This window comes from Cervus canadensis, chromosome 28 (genome assembly GCF_019320065.1).
Source record: "Cervus canadensis isolate Bull #8, Minnesota chromosome 28, ASM1932006v1, whole genome shotgun sequence".
Taxonomy (NCBI): Eukaryota; Metazoa; Chordata; class Mammalia; order Artiodactyla; family Cervidae; genus Cervus; species Cervus canadensis.
This window is the reverse complement of record NC_057413.1, coordinates 42461291-42476828: the sequence shown is the minus strand read 5'-3', so window position 1 is coordinate 42476828 and position 15538 is coordinate 42461291. Positions and strand designations below refer to the sequence as shown.

Genomic DNA, 15538 nt, shown 5'->3' with positions numbered 1-15538 from the left:
AAACAGCCCTCGGCTTGGCTTCCCCGGGGCTGGCCCCGGGTGGCTGGCGGGAAGCCTGCTGGAAGGGAAGCCCCATCCGAGGGAGCAGCCGAGGGACCCTGGAGCCGTGGCTTCCCCCTCTCTGACCTTTAGCTTGCGTTGATGAATTGGCAGCAACTGTGTGACATCAGGGAGACATTTTCTTCTCCGTGAGCTCAGAGCTTCCATTTAAAAATTCCTCGGTCACAAGACGGAGGTTGCAGAAGCCCAGGCACACTTGTGGGGGCGGCAGGTGATTGTGCACTTGCTCCAAATCTTCCACAAGTCTGCGTAATCCCAGGGATTCCGGGCAGCCTTGGGGACGGCCATGTAAGGTGCGATCGCTGGCCTGGTTTATCCTGTCGTGCTGCCAGCTCCAGGGGCCCTGCAGGGACTGGCCACACCAGGCAGCCGCCTGGGAGCTCCCGGCCTCCTCAGGCAGTTTCTTCTGTGTGCCTGATCTCTTCTTGTCCTTACCCCTGCCGAAAACTAGCACTGGGTTAAAATTAAGTGAGTTCAAGTGTTATCCAAACATGTTTTTTGCTTGACTCTTGTGTATGAGATGGGGTATGTATGTGTGGATGTGTTCCATGGGGCAGGGGTGGGGGCCATGAGTAATCTGATGTCTAAAATTTCAGAGTGATAGAGGGGAACCATTATTTTAATACAGCAAAGATCGGAGTTGAAGGGAACTTAGAAATCTAAATGCTGCAAAGCCCCATTTTACAGAAGGGCAAACTAAGCTCAGAGAGAGAGAGTGACTTGCCTGTGGCTTCACATCTCACTAGTGGCGGGGGCAGGGCTAAGAACCGTGTCCTTGGGCAAATTCGTCTTTCTCCGAGCCTCAGTTCCCTCACTGATGAAACTACACAGCGGGATTTGATGATGTTCAAGATTTCCTCCAGATCTTAAAACGTAAAACCATAATTGGGTGACTCTCCCAGGCTCCCTGGTGGATCCTAGCGGAGCAGGGTCCTAAACAAGGCAGGATGCATGCTAGGAAGGTGGGGATGGTTAAATGACTTTGGGCCAGGTGATTTCATCACCTCTAATACCACCTCTCCCTTCAGTCCCTCCCCTTGCCCTTGTCTTTGGAGACCAGCATTCGTCCTCCAGGAGCCACCCTCTGTGCTCAACCCACAGACATACATATTCTCTGATTTCTGCTAATTTATTGGACCAGTGTTACTCCAGCTTACGTGTCTGTAGCTTTTCTACTGCTTTCCATTGAGGCATCACTCACTGCGCAAAGGACTCCATGCTTCATGTTATCACATTTAATCCCCTTTCCTCAATCCTCTGACTTAGGTTATCTCATTATGTTGATGATAAAATCAAGGCTCATAGATTTCGCTACTTGCATATTCCAATAACTAGTAAGTGGTGAATCTCTAAAGTGACTCAAGTCGGACTAGAGACTTAGGCTTCACTTCTTATATTACCCCTCCCGTGTGGCCCACTCCGCACCCCCTGACATTGCCTCTCTGGCTGCCCTGAAGCTCTGACTGTGGCCTCTGAGTTCACTTGGATATGATAGGTGCTAACAAGACTAAGATCATTGGTGGGACTTCCCTGGTGGTTCAGTGGCTAAGACTCTGCGCTCTCAATGCAGGGGGCCAGGGTTTGACTCCTGGTCAGGGAAATATATCCCACATGCCACAGCTAAAGATCCTGCTTGCCGAAACTTAAGACCCAGCACAGTAAAGTTAATTAATTAAAAAGATTAAGGTTATTGGCTTTATTCTTGTAAAGACATAATCTTTGTCCTATATCAAAACCACAGACTGTTTGTACCCTTGAATTTGCCCCATTGTCTCACAATGAATAGTTGGGATTGGGACTCAGTGTAGAGAGAAGAGTGAGGATCTTTAATATCTTTTTATTGGACAAAAATCCGAGCAAACAATTATCATTTTGTTCCTCTGATCTTTCTAGGAGCTAAAGAGAATGCAAGCCCACCAAGTCGTTATCATTGATAAACTACGTCACACGAATTGATTGTGTAAGTTTCCTAGAGTAGCAGTTGGGGCACTCATCTATTACTGAATTCTGCAGTTTGGGTATTAAAACTATCTTCTGACCTCGATGAGTCATGTTCCTATGGCATCTCCAGCTGACCAGCAGGTCACATGAGGTGGTGTGGACTCAGCAGCTGAAAATGCAATAATACCCTGTTAGGCTCCAGGGATCCTCCAGGAGTGGTGATTCTTCTCCAGCAAGTGTTGGCAAGAGTCTGAGACTTGAGAAGCTCAGTGGGTAGGTTTTGGTGTGAATTATGCTGGTACCCTCAGGGATAAGCCATTCCTTTGTACATTCTTTGTTCATTCCTTCCCTAAACACCTACTAAGCACCCTTATGGGCAGGTTAGATCTGGGACTGCATTGGCCACTGAGAATTCCAAAACTGATAATCAAGAAGTTAACATTCTAACTGGAGGCCACCATGTACATAAGCAGTATTATACAATGTGAGAAATGCCATCAGAGCACTGTGGTCTCTTAATGGAGGAATAGTTTTGCTGGGCTGGGTGGGTGGGAGTGGGGGTGGGGCTGCTCAGGGAAGCTGTCCTCTGAGCCAAATCCTTAGATATGAGGAGAGGACAGTACCTTCCAGACCCAGAGAGGAGCTGGAGCAAAGTGCAAAGGCTGGTGTGAGTACACCTGAATCAGGGGGTTGGAGCAGGTTCCACAGAGAGCCACGTAGACTTTTTATGCAAAGAACGGCTTTTGCAGGTGTCAGCCTATCTCATCACCATCAGCAAAGCTAACCTGTATAGAACTGACTGTGTGCCAGGCAGTCTGCTTACTGCCTTCCTCATTTGTTTTCTTTTTTTTTAAATTATTTTTAAACTGGAGGCTAATTCTTCTTTTTTAATACAAGAACCTTAAGAGGTAGGTATTATTCACACCATTTTTACAGGTGAGGAAACAGGTTTAGAGTTCTCTCTACAAGGGAACTAACCCAGGTTAGGAAGCATCTGTGATGTTAAACACTGCACTCCATTCCCACCTTTTTTTTTTTTTTTTTTTTGAAGGGGGCACTTTTTTCTTATCCCTGGTGGCTCAATCAGTAAAGAAACTGCCGGCAATGCAGGAGACCCTGATTCAATCCCTGGCTATAGTCCATGGGGTCGCAAAGAGTCAGACACGACTGAGCAACTAACACTTTTTTCCTAAGTGTACATGCACATCCAGGCCACCACTTGTGCAAGGGGGCACTCTTGGTGTGTGCCCAATGCACAGAAGGCCAAACAAGCCAAGACGGAGTTTGGAGCAGAGAAAGTTTATTGCAGGGAGTATGGCCCAAGCCCTACAAAGCTCTTAGTTCCCTGAAGGATTTTGGCAAAGCATTTTTAAAAGTCAGGTGAGGGGGGAGTGGGTCGAAGGGTATGTGATCAGCTTGAGCACAGTTCTCTGATTGGCTGATGATGAAGTAACAGGGTGGTATCACAGGGGTTAACATTATCAGTCCTTAGGCTCCAGGAGGCCTGGGGCCATGTGTATGTTCCTGGTTATCAAGAACTTAACATCTTCCATTTGGTGGGGGGTTTTCACATCTGTAAAACAACTTAGGGAATGTGCATCAACTACTGTTATCTAGGTACTTCAGAGAGGAGATTGAAGGCAGGAGGAGAAGGGGATGGCAGAAGATGAGATGGTTGGACGGCATCACCAACTCAATGGACATGAGTGTGAGCAAGCTTCGGGAGTTGGTGATGGACAGGGAAGCCTGACTTGCTGCAGTCCATGGGGTCGCAAAGAGTGGGACAGGACAGAGTGACAGAACTGAAAGCAGAGGAGGGGGGAAGGCCTGTCCTGGGAAGGCCTGTTCAGTCCTCCTCTGTTACACTGGGAGGTCACCCATTTGGCCTTGACCTATCTCCACAGTGTTCCAGCAAGTCATTTCTGCGTAAACCAAATCAAGCCTGAAGTTCCATTTGTTACTTTTTTCCATGAGAAACTGAAACTCAAAGAAGAACCAAAACATACCCATAAGAGTGTATTGTGCCCTTGCTACTGCTCTAGGCATATGCCTTGAGACCATGTTAGCAAAGCTGTGGTTATTATGGGAAAGTGGTCTTTTAAATGTGTATGTGGTGGGGGGGCTACAGATGGATGTGAAGTAGGTTCAGATTTTGGAGAGCTTTAAATGCCATTTAGGTAGTTGGAATTTCATATTGCAGTGATGTGAAGAAAAAGGGGAGGGAGAGGGTGCCTGCTGTGCCCAGGCACTGAGCTAGCAACCACCCCTTCACAGCCCAACTTGGTCAGTAGTGAAAGTTTTTGAGTGGAGCTTGGATACACTTAGTTGAAGAAGATAAACCTGTATTGGATGCCTGATAAATTGGAAGGGAAACGGTTTAGCAGTGGAGATTCCATTGGAGAAGGGATAGTAAAATCTGGGGGTGATGGATGGGAAATTAGCTCCTGAATTATGATGGTGATTATGAACCGAAAAGGGACATTAATTCATAAGGATGCTAACACATGAGAAACAACTATAAATAAATTCTGACTCTGAAACATTTTTTTTTTTTTTTTTTTTTAGTGGGAAGGAAAGAGCGCAAGGGCCCCGCGAGTACCCACGTGCCGTCATCTTCCCTCTCCCTGCCCCCCAGGGCAAACATTTTTAAAATAAAATCAATTTTCCAAATTTGATGCTTAGATATTTGTTGTTTTCTTTCTTTCTTTTTAAAAAATTTTACCGTGGACCCCATTTGCATGGCTACAATACACACTCTTGCAAATCTTTTCTTTGAGTGCACTTGTTGCCTGCACCTGAAAGAAACTCACATACAAGCTTGCATCTGAGTCTAAACTTAGCCCCCTACCGACTTGGAGAAGAATCTAAACTTGGCAAAATGCCTCCATCTCTCTTCCAGCAGCAATCTTAAAAAGTAGTTCTCTTCCTCCACCCCCCCACCCCCCAACTAATGAACTATATCTAATAGCCTCTCTTTAGAGAGTCCTTTGAGAAAGAGATGGCGTTTGTTTTTGACCTCATTATCCATTTCAGCCTGTCCTTGATGAAAATAATCGCCCCTTAGGCAGGTACATTCCTCACATGCCGCTCTCGGCTGGCGGCTGAGACGTTGTTAACCCCGGCGACCATGGGAAAATGCTGCTGTCGGCCTCGCAGAGTCTAAAGGGAGTTGGCACAAGATAACAAGGGGTGAAGAGGTCAGAGTGGAAGCCCCTTTCATCTTTTCAGGCTGTTTCCAACCCAGACAAAGGATGCCGTCCAGGGGTGCAAGGCCCACGCGGCTTTATTTTACGTCCTGGCTCTGGAAGGGGGTTGGGAGGGCTTTGCATGGTATCTGGATATTGTTTTGGAGGCGAATGCCTGGGTCCCGGGAAGTCCTCGACTCCTGGGGGAATGCTAAGTGGAAGGAAGGGCAGGCAGCCCCCGCGTCGGCGGAAGAGACCACCCAGCTCCTCAAAGCAAGAGTGTGAAGGGTTTGAATGGAATGAGCTGTCCTGCAGGATTTATCATTCAGAGACAGTGAGATTAAGGGTGTGAGGCTGCTTAGCGGCTTCGCATCGCGGTGGCTCCTGGATTTGCAGCAGGAGAGGAAAGGGCGGGGGCGGGGGGGGGCGGTGGGAGGTGGTTGGGGGTGAGGATAGGGAGGTGGGAGGTGGGGGGGGGGGAAGGGGAGTGGGAGGTGGGAGGTATGAGGATAGGGAGGTGGGAGGTGGGGGGGGTGAAGATAGAGGGATTGGGATAGCGGGGTGGGAGGTGGTGGGGGTGAGAATAGTGGGGTGGGAGGTGGGGAGTGAGGATAGGGGGGTGGGAGGTAGGGGGTGAGGATAGGGAGGTGGGAGGTGGGGGGGTGAGGATAGGGGGATTGGGATAGCGGGGTGGGAGGTGGTGGAGTGAGGATAGGGGGGTGGGAGGTGGGGAGTGAGGAAAAGGGGGTGGGAGGTGTGGGGGTGAGGATGAGGGGGTGGGGATAGAGAGGTGGGTGAGGGGCGTGGTGGCAGCAGGGGGCGGAGGGGTTGGATGGAGAGGTGAAGGCAGGGTCCAGATTTCCTCCAAGCTTGTTCACTCACTCGCTTTGTGACTTTGAAAAAGTCACTTGTCCCTTTGTGAAATAAAGCGACTGGAAGGATACCAGAAGTTCCTCAAGAGACTGCATTGGAGTAGCGGGGGTTCCGCTGCCCTTCCTCCTGCCCCATTGGCTTTTTCAGCTTGCTTCATTGATTGATTGTGTTTTCAGTAATTGAAAGTCAACTACTCTCAGTCTCACCAAAATCCCCCCCGCCCCGCTCCCCAAAACCTCATACAATAATGATTGGGGTGGATTTCCCTTTGAACTTATTTCTAATATATATACTGTGTGTGTGTGTCTGTGTCTGCGTGTGTTAGTCGCTCAGTTGTGTCCTACTCTTTGCAACCCGCCAGGCTTCTCTGTCCATGGAAAGTTCTCCATGCCAAGAATACTGGAGTGGGTAGCTGCTGTTCCCTTCTCCAGGGGATCTTCTCAACCCAGGGATCAAACGCAGGTCTCTGTATTGCAGGCAGATTCTTTACAGTCTGAGCCACTGGGGAAGCCCATATATACTACATATAATATATACTTACCTCTCCATAGTACGCCTATGATTTTGCATCATGGTTTTCTTCCCCCAGTAGATTCACGGTGCTGGATATCTTCTGTTTGCCCCTGCAGATTTTCTTTTTTTTTTAAATTTTTGCCCATGCAGATTTTCTCCCAGCAGCCTGCACCCTGCTCTGTGTCCCTAGAAGGCTGTTGTGTGCGCCTTTGCTCTCGTCTGGCTTCTGACTGGGTTGGAGGGATGTTTCCTGTCTGCCTCACTCCCTTCCAGATCCCTGCTGCCTAGCTGAGCCCCTCTATCAAAGGCACAGGTCCTGTCTGGGAACCTTCTCCGTGTTCCAGTGGGCCCCACTTACCCCTTCAGGTCTAGCCTGGAAGTAGACATAGCTGCCTCTGCTTTTCCAGTGCTGCCCACACCTTTGTAAATGCCCCTTCATTCAACTGTCTTCAAATTTCCCAGTTTTGAGTATGTCAGTTTTCCTGCTGAGACTGTCAGGGAATATATATTATTAGTACTTTCCAGATTCCTACACATAATCTATGTGGACTATAGCTGCATAGCAGTGTGTTGAGTAGATCTATATTGCTGTGATGTTCAGTTGCTAAGTTGTGTCTGACTCTGCCACCTCATGAACAGGAGCACGCCAGACTCCTCTGTCCTCCACTGTCTCCCAGAGTCTGCTCAGATTCTTGTCCATTGAGTCAGTAATGCTATCTAATCATCTTATCCTCTGCTGCCCCTTTCTTCTTTGGCCTTCAGTCTTTCCCAACATCAGGGTCTTTTCCAATGAGCTCTTCGCCTCAGGTGGCCAAAGTTTTGGAGCTTCAGCTTCAGCAGCAGTCCTTCCAATGAATATTCAGGGTTGATTTCCTTTAGGATAAACCTGTTTGATCTCCTTGCAGTCCAAGAGACTCTCTCAAGAGTCCTCTAGCACTGCAATTTGAAAGCATCAATTCTTTTGAAAGCATCATTCAGCCTTCTTTATGGTCCAACTCACACCCGTCTGTAACTACTGGAAAAATCATAGCTTTGACTATAGGAACCTTTGTTGACAAAGTGATCTCCCTCCTTTTTAATATGCTGTCTAGGTATGTCATAGCTTTCCTTCCAAGGAGCAAGCATCTTTTTTTTTTTTTTTTTTTTTTTAGCAAGCACCTTTTAATTTCATGGCTGCAGTCACCATCCACAGTGATTTTGGAGCCCATATATGGTGTATATACATATACCATAATTCACTTAACCTTATTTAATATGCTTCCTCTTTCTTCAGTATCAAAATCTCAGTGAACTACTCCCCAGACAGGAAGCCATGGTTTCTTTATTTTTTTTTTTAATAATTTATTTATTTGTGTTTGCTTGCACTGGGTCTTCTCGGGCTTTCTCTAGTTGCAGGGAGCAGGGGCTACTCTTCCTTTTGGTGCGTGGAGAGAGAACCACTGCGTTGGCTTCTCCTGTTGCAGAGCACAAGCTCTAGGGTGTGTGGGCTTCAGTACTTGTGGTGCAGGGGCTTTAGTTGCAAATTACTAAGTAATACTGCTAGAGATTCAAAGACAGGAGGGGTGGAGATGAGGGATGGTTAGTTCAAAGAGGCCTGCTGGCAAGCAGGTCTCAGGATCAAGCTGTCTAACTGTCACCTTGGTTGATTTATCAATGTCCAGAAGTGGGCCTCATCTGATTTTGTTTGATTAGTATATAAAATAAGAATGCCAGTTTAGCTTACAAAGAGAAAAATGCCTATCAGCTACATCTGAACCTTTGCGTCAATATGTTCGGCATGCTATGTCCAAGCAGAAGCCAGGTGGTAAATGGAGTAATATTTAGGGAGCACCAATTTTTCTGCAAGGAATGATCAGATGACTTGAAAGCTTAAGGGCATCAGGCTGGCTATCCAAACTCACTCATACACAGGAGGGATGACCTTGCCTATGGGCCTTAATATTCCAAGTCTGTTGGCCAAGACTCCCTTTCTTATGCCCTGATAGTGCTCAGGTGTACACTGTCAACTTAAACCTTTGCTAAGCTGCCTTTCCTTGCCCTTGCCCTTTCCTTTAAGGGATGATTTACAGTCACAACCTGCGCAAAAATCCTGTTAAATTGTTAAATCTTGTTAAATGCAGATTTGGATTTAGTAGGTCTGGGGTGGGGCCCGGGTGTTTGCAGTTTTAATGGATGCCAAAATACCTTCAACCTAGCCTTCTAAGCCACTGAGTCCTTCAAAAGAATGTCTTTCTGATCTCTGCTCTAATCCCCATTTCTTGGTAATGTATAATTTAATATTCAGATGGGCAATGTTTCAGACCCTGGATGAGGAGCTGGCACCTTGTGGTGACTCCCTAAAGCAGCAGGGGGAGATCTCTGAGCAGGTGGGACCCCCACCTGGGGGTGGAAGGACTGAGGGTCGGCTGGCTCCAGCTTTGTGGTTTCTCGACACTTCTCATCACCCAGAAGCTGCAGACCAGCAACTCACCCTTCACTTTCATTTCAAGCAGGAAAATCTAATTTCCCCTTTTTACAGAGAAAGCAAAACAAAACTTATATGTTTTTTGTGAAATGACTTATATTGAGCCTTCAAAGTCAATCCCCTCACAATTTTTAATGAAGAGTTGAATCAGTTCAGCTTAGTCACTCAGTCCGACTCTTTGCAACCCCATGGACTGCAGCACGCCAGGCTTCCCTGTCCATCACCAACTCCCAGAGCCTGCTCAAACTCATGTCCGTCGAGTCGGTGATGCCATCCAACCATCTCATCCTCTGTCGTACTCTTCTCCTCCTGCCTTCGTTCTTTCCCAGCATCAGGATCTTTTCTAAGGAGTCAGTCCTTCGCATCAGATGGCCAAAGTATTGGAGCTTCAGCTTCAGCATCAGTCTTTCCAGTGAAGAGTTGAATAGGATCAAGAAATTAATCACAAGTATATTATTAACACTTCTTCAACTTTTAAAAATATCTGACAGTTTCCATATTTGAATATCCACAAGCTGATCCTTTCAACAACATTGGAAGGAGGAGTAGGCATTAGCATCTCTTTTCCGAAAAAATTAATTTTAATATTTATATATCTTCAGCTGCTTTGGGTCTTCATTATGGCACATGGGCTTAGTTGCCCTGTGGCATTTAGGATCTTGGTTCCCAGGCCAGGGATGGAACCCACATTCCCTGCATTGGAAGGTGGACATCAGGGAAGTTCCTATTATCTCTTTTTAAGTCTCCACTTTCTAGATAAAACAGCTTCAGAGAGGTCAAGTGACATATCCAGATTCAACCAGCTACTCTAGGTTCAGAGTTTTATTTTTTCCCTCTGTACAACATAGTGGTTCAACATTTTTATACATTATAAAATGATCACCATGAAAGGTCTAGATACCATTTGTCATCATTCAGAGTTATTACAGTATTATTGACTATATTCCCTATGCTGTCCATTACATTCCTGTGACTTCCTTATTTTATAACTGGAAGTTTGTACCTCTTAATCCTTTTCACCTATTTAACTCAGCCTTCCATCCACCTCCCCTCTGGCAACCAACCACCAGTTTGTTCTGTTTCTTCAAGTCTGGATTCAAAGGTTTTAGATGCTCAGCAGGCATTCACAACTGTTACCTTGTGTACTATCTGCCCCCATCCCTGACATGCATAACACATTTGCTCACAGAATGATTAAAAATTACCCAAGGACCCAGAGCTGGGAGCAGACTTGGGACTCAGACCCGTATTTTCCCTCTTTGTCTTCTTGACTTTTACCTTAAAAGAACTGCAGCAGTTGCTGCTTCAGGTTGCCTGTGATTTGACTCTGCAAATTCTCACTGCCTCTGTGCCCACCTGGGCTTTTCCCACCACACATTTGAATTAGTGCCAGAGCATCTCTCCAGGGTCTTCCGACTAGAACATGATAGAGCCCTACTATGTGCCAGGCCTTGTGCCAGGCTTTGAGGGTAGGGAGGACCTGCCCTCAAGGACCTTTAGGGAGACGGGAGAGCTGATACAGGTCGCGGCAACAGTGTGAGGAAAGCGCGGTGATGCTGAGATGTGCAGGGACCGAGGGGGAGGTGGTAGGCTGCTCCTTCCCGTTGGTCTTCTGGCTGTAGGATTCTCTCCCTTCACAGGCACTTAAAGTTCTCTGTGTTCCCTGGTCAAGGTCCTTCAGTAATTTCAGCTTGGCAATGATTTTTATTTTTGTTTATTGAGATATAGTTGATTTACAGTATTGTGTTAGTCTCAGCCTGGCATTTATTGTCCTCTGTTATCCAGCCCCTGCATTTTACTATTCCCCAGGACAACCCTCTTTACCCTCACGACTTCCTGCTGACTGGCCCAGGCACTTACTGCTGCGTTTTCCTATGACCTAGTCAAAGAATCATAGCAATAACCCTAGCCCTACTTACTGCTTGACTGTGTCACCCCCCTCAAGCACTTTTTCATGTTATTTTTTAAAATTTACTTATTTTGTTGATATGTTCTCTTTTCATTTTTATTCCGTATAAGATTTTTTTTTCTTTTCTTTTTTTTTGGCCAAGAGGCATGCAGGATCTTAGTTCCCCGACCAGGAATCGAACCCATACCCCCTGCAGTGGAAGCCCAGAGTTTTAACCACTGAACCACCAGGGAAGTCCCTCATTTATTTCATGTAATCCTCATAACTCATTGTGGTATGTATCATCATCCTCATTTTCTAGATAAGAAAACTGAGGTTCAGAGAGCCTAAATAACTTGCCCAAGTCACATAGCCCAGAGCATGACTAAATAGAACTCACCACCCCCCAACCTCAGGTCAAACCCAAAGTCACGCCACTCTCGCTGTCTACTCTACAGAGATAAGGAGTGGGGAAATGCATACGGAAGGGGTTAGTAATCTTTCCTCACTCTCGCTGCTCCCACATCTGAAATACTTTCTCCTTCAGGGATCTCACTGTCGCACTTCCTCAGAACAGCTCAGAGACCCTCCCTCACCTCGAGTTCCCTCAGTTGTTGCTTGTTCCCTTTATACCATGCGATCAGAAACAACTTAAGCTTCCATTGCCTCGGAATCGTTCTCTAGTGATTTCAGGGAGGTGCGTCTGAGCCTGACTACAAACTACTATGCTGACTTGATAGACGGCCAACATCCATAATAATAACTAACAATTAGTGTGGCTGAGAATGGAGACAATCTTCCAGAACAGCAGCAGAGGCATTAAGAAGGCCTCACAGTGGCATTAGTACAGTCATAACTCTGGGCTACGGTTTCCTCATCTGTCCAGTGCGGGGCCTCCATCTAGATGTTCTTCAGTCAAGAAATAATCGTTGAGCTCCCCCCACACACCAGGCACGCCTCTAGGCACCAGGAGTAAAACAGACGAAATCCTTGCTTTCGTTCTAGTAGGTTCTAGTAGAAGGAGACAAGAGACAAAGTAAATATGTGAAGTGTGTGATGTCAGATGGTGGTAAGTGCGGTGGAGAAATAGAAAGCAGGGAAGGGGGAAAGGAAATGCCAAGGAGTGACATTATCTGACTTGCATTTTAAAAGGCTCACTAGCTGTTGGTGGAGAATTGACTGTAATAGGATAAGTGAATGAGCAGGAGACCAATGGGGAGGTAATTGCAGGAATCCAGATTGGGCGGGGGTGGGGAGGCTGTGGCTTGGTGAGGAACTGTGGTCAGAAGTGGTTAGATTTTGGATATATTTTGAGAGTAAAGCCAGCATAATTCACTGGAGGATTATATGTGTTGCCGATTCAAGGAGATCTGCAAGGTCTTTGTCTTGAAAGGAAGGAACACCTGAAGGATGGAGTGGCCATTTAAGGCAAGGGGGAAGACTATGAGAGAGGCAGGTTTTGAGGAGACCCCCCAAGAGGAAATATGGAGTGAGCAGTGGCTATGTGAGTCTGGAGTTTAAGGAGGAGGCTCTGGCTGGAGATATAAATATGAGGTAGTCATCAAGGTGTAGATGATGTATCAGACACCTCTTGTGAGCGCATGCTTAGTTGTGTCCAACTCTTTGTGACCTCATGGACTGTATGTAGCCTGCTAGGCGCCTCTATCCATGGGACTTTCCAGGCAAGAATATTGGAGTGGGTCGCCATTTCCTCCTCTGGGGATCTTCCCAACCCAAGGATCAGACCCGTGTCTCTTGTGTCTCCTGCATTGGCAGGCGGGTTCTTTACCACTGGCACCACCTTAGGCATGCCTTTAAATCCTGTTGGTCCCACCTCTCCCTCCAGCTGATGTTGTGCAGCTGATGTTGGCCAGGTTTGCAATGGGTATGAACTGACAGTGCCTCACCCTTGCCTGCTCTGCGTACCTCTTTCTTCCTGCCCAAGGCTGGCTGTAAGACAACAGTGGGAATCACTCAGCACTGCCACATGTACAACCAGAACCAGTGGTGCATGGAAGCTGGTGGATAAATGAAGATCCCTCTTCATCCTTGACTGACAGTTCTGAATCTCCTTAAGAGGGTTCTGTAGAGTCATGCATCAGTCTCCCACAGTGATGCTCAGCTCAGTAATGCCTCCTTGAATTTGTTTCTGTTTCTTCTCTGTCTCTCTTAGTCTGTCCCTCATTTCAGCTCTCTAGAATTTCATTCCCATATAAACTACACGCATGCAAACCTTTTATTAAGGTTCTGCTTCTAGGAGATCCTGGGATAAGACAAGCGGCATTCAACACTATGAGACTGAATGAGATCACCAATGGATTAATGAAGACTAGGAACAGATCCAGGGACTGAGCCCCAGGACCCTCCAACATTTATAGATGAAGGAGATAAGGAGGTCCTAGCAAAGGAGACCCTGAGAAATAATCAAGAGAATGTAGTGTCATGGAAGCCAAGAGAAGAAAAGTGTTTCAAGGAAGAATGAAGGGTCAGCTGATTCTTGCCGAGTGGTCGAGATGAAGGAGTCATGATCATTCGGTTTAACCACAGTGGAGGGAACTGGTGACTTTAACAGGCAACAGTTTAGGTGGAGTTGTGGAGTGACCGAAATGGTTTTGAGAGAGAAGCTGGAAGGGATGTAGGGTCAAGAGACACTTCTTTTTTTCTTTGGATGGGAGAGACTATATAGAATATTTATGTATATGTATATGCTGATGGCAAATGATTCAGCAAAGAGGGAAAAACAGATGATGCAGGAGAGAGGAGGAAGCCTTGCTGGAGGGGGGAGGGGACGGGCTCAGCGATCAGTGCAGGTGTTTGCCTTAGATAGGCGCAAATGACAGCTTATCCCCAAACTGCAGGAGAGAAAGCAGGGGTTGTGGGCAAATGCTCACAACCCACAACTCACCGATTGCTTGAACTGCAAAAGGTCATTAAGACTTTGAGTCTGTACCTCCCACCATCGCCTCTCACAGAGGAGACCCAGGGAGGACAGACCTGAGTAGAAGCCAGGGCTGCTGCGCCCCACCCAGCCCCTTGGGGCTCTCCCCGTGGGCGGGATCCTGACCATACTCTGTCACTCACCCCATTAGTCTGGTAGATCCCAGGAAGGATGCTGAGAGGGAAACAGAGAAACAGGCAAACTTCACATAGGACCAACAGGCCACGGGGGTGAGATAATCTGGAGATCTATTGATGAGTTCATGGGATTTCCCTACACGTATGTTGGAGTCGGGCTTCCCTGATAGCTCAGATGGTAAAGCGTCTGCCTATAATGCGGGAGACCCGGGGTTCGATCCCTGGGTCGGGAAGATCCCCTGGAGAAGGAAATGGCAACCCACTCCAGTATTCTTGCCTGGAAAAACCCCATGGACCGAGGATCCTGGTAGGCTACAGTCCATGGGGTCGGAAAGAGTCGGACACGACTGAGCGACTTCACTTCACTTCATGTTGGAGTCAGTGGTAATCACTGCAAGGAAGGAAGCTATAAGCTGGCAAACTGGGTTGAGAAAAATCTGCCAAAATGCAGGCAGATATGGGACTTGCCTTGTGGTCCAGTGGCTAAAACTCCGAGCTCCTAGTGCAGGGGGTCTGGGCTCGATCCCTGGTCAGGGAACTAGATTCCACATGCCACAACTGAGAACTGGTACAGCCAAATAAATAAATATATTTAAATGCAGGCAAATATCATTAATCCCAATGCAAACAGAAGGGCATACATCCTTCTGGAATATAGATTCCTGGTTTCAAATAGTCCTTCAAGCCTTGTTTCCTAATTTGGGGTTTGGAAATATGGTCCCTCTCAGCTTAGAGTAAGCGCAGCCTGAGGAGGGAGCAGTGAGGTTAAGGGCCGGGCAGGATGGGGGAGCACAAACCTGCTGGTCACCTGAAAGGGCCACACCAGCCTTGCCTTGACTTCCAGGAAACTTGTTTTTTCATTTTTTTCTTGACTTCCAGGAAACTTGTAAAACCACTACATTCTCTTTCCCCTAATTCCATTCATTTCACAAATACTCTCTGTGCTTTTTGAGCTAAGTGATGCAGGTATGTGGGGGGATGGTGGGGTGGGGATATATAGAACAGATGCATTGACAGATCCTACCTACAGATGTTTACAGACTTATAAGAATAAGCTCTTTACACATTTAGCTGTGATTTGATTTTGGACAGTCTCTGTTTTCCTGTTATTTCCTTCTTAGACAGAAGGGGTGTACAGTTTGGGATGATTATGTCTCTAGCCATTAAAAGCTAGCTCCCTGGCTGTGGACTCAAAAATATAAATTATGAACTGCTCTTGGGTACAAATTACTCCCATGTGAGCTTGCTGAGCGTGATCCACTTATCTCTAGGGTTGATTGCTAGTTAAATCCTGCCCAAGTAGCTGAAAGCCTGTTTGTTTTATGACAAACAGAAGAAAGAAGCCCTGCTGCAATTCGGGCCTAGGGGAGAACCCTAAGCCAACGTGCTACCTTCTAACGTGTTTGTTCGGGAAATCCTTAAGCTGGCACAGTCTGACGCCTCTCGTCCCCCTTCCCACCAAACCCATATCCGAGGAGACCCACTTCTGCCGCTCGGGTGTGGAGGGAGGGCAAGCCGAGGGGACAATGAGGTGGATGT

The 15538-nt window shown here is 47.0% G+C and overlaps 1 long non-coding RNA gene across 1 annotated transcript; it reads left to right on the top strand.

Annotated features, from left to right (window-relative positions):
- Positions 1 to 362: 362 nt before the first annotated feature.
- LOC122429509 lies at positions 363 to 3671 on the top strand. The gene is made up of 3 exons (XR_006266051.1): positions 363 to 528; positions 1954 to 2020; positions 3619 to 3671. It is a non-coding gene; the product is annotated as an uncharacterized LOC122429509 (long non-coding RNA).
- The last annotated feature ends 11867 nt before the right edge of the window (positions 3672 to 15538 follow it).